This window comes from Arachis ipaensis, chromosome B04 (genome assembly GCF_000816755.2).
Source record: "Arachis ipaensis cultivar K30076 chromosome B04, Araip1.1, whole genome shotgun sequence".
Lineage (NCBI taxonomy): Eukaryota > Viridiplantae > Streptophyta > Magnoliopsida > Fabales > Fabaceae > Arachis > Arachis ipaensis.
Genome location: NC_029788.2, coordinates 125,714,990 through 125,716,044, shown reverse-complemented (window position 1 = coordinate 125,716,044; position 1,055 = coordinate 125,714,990).

Sequence of the window (1,055 nt, the reverse complement as noted above, 5' to 3'; positions counted from 1 at the left end):
GGTGGGGGTGACAAGGAAGACTGCAGAGGCGGGCGAGGAGGCAATGAAAGAAAAGGTGAAGGAGGAGGACAAGGACAATCACATCCTACTGCTAGACAGAGGTTGGTACCTTGGTGAAATAATTGACGGTATTGAGCACAGCGAATAGGATTTCGTGGTCCCAATTTGGATTCCATTTCTTTCTTTCTCACAAATAATCCCTAAGTGGAGCTATANTAAGTATATACATCCATTAATAATAATAATAATAAAATGTTAATTATAACCTATTATCATTTTATTCATATTTGATTAGATACTTTTGCCGGCCTTTTTTTTCTTTCTTTATGCATATCTACCACCGGTAGAGCCGCAATATAACTGTGTATAATTGTATAAAGAATAATTTGTCAAGGCAAATATTTGTAAAATATTTTTGACACAGATCCGTCAAGTTAGAGATTGATTTTTCTTTTCATTTTTTGGGCATCAATAAAATGTTTTATATTCCTACCACTATAACAAAAAAGATTTATGGACACACTTTTTTCTTATCACGTTTAAAGTGGTCAATGGCCACACTTTTATGAGGGTGGCGATTGATTACAGATTTAGCCATTTTTTTCTTATTACGCTTAAAAAGCGTGGCAAAAAGGGTCTATGACCATGTTTTTATGAGGGTGGTAATTGATTCGAGATTATGCGTGGCCATAGAGAGAAACAACACACACTTTTAAAGCGTGGCGACAGAATTTTGTTATAGCGGCGTTTTAAAAGTGTGGCCGTTTCTTGTAACTTTTTTTGGCACGCTTCAAAAGTATGGCCAAAAGGTTCCAAAAAAAATTTAATTATTCCCCATTCTCTTAACCATAATTCAAGCAGCAGTAGCGCCTCCCTCTCTCCCTCATTTTCTTCATTCGAGCACTCCTCCTCCATCCTTCTCACATAGACACGCAGGACGACAGCAGCGGGGGTGGGTTCGTCGCCACTCTCATGGCACCTTCGCGAGTCCCAACTACAGCGCTCTCCTCCTCCTCCTCCTCCTCCTCCTTTATCCTTTTCATGCAAGAGCAGCG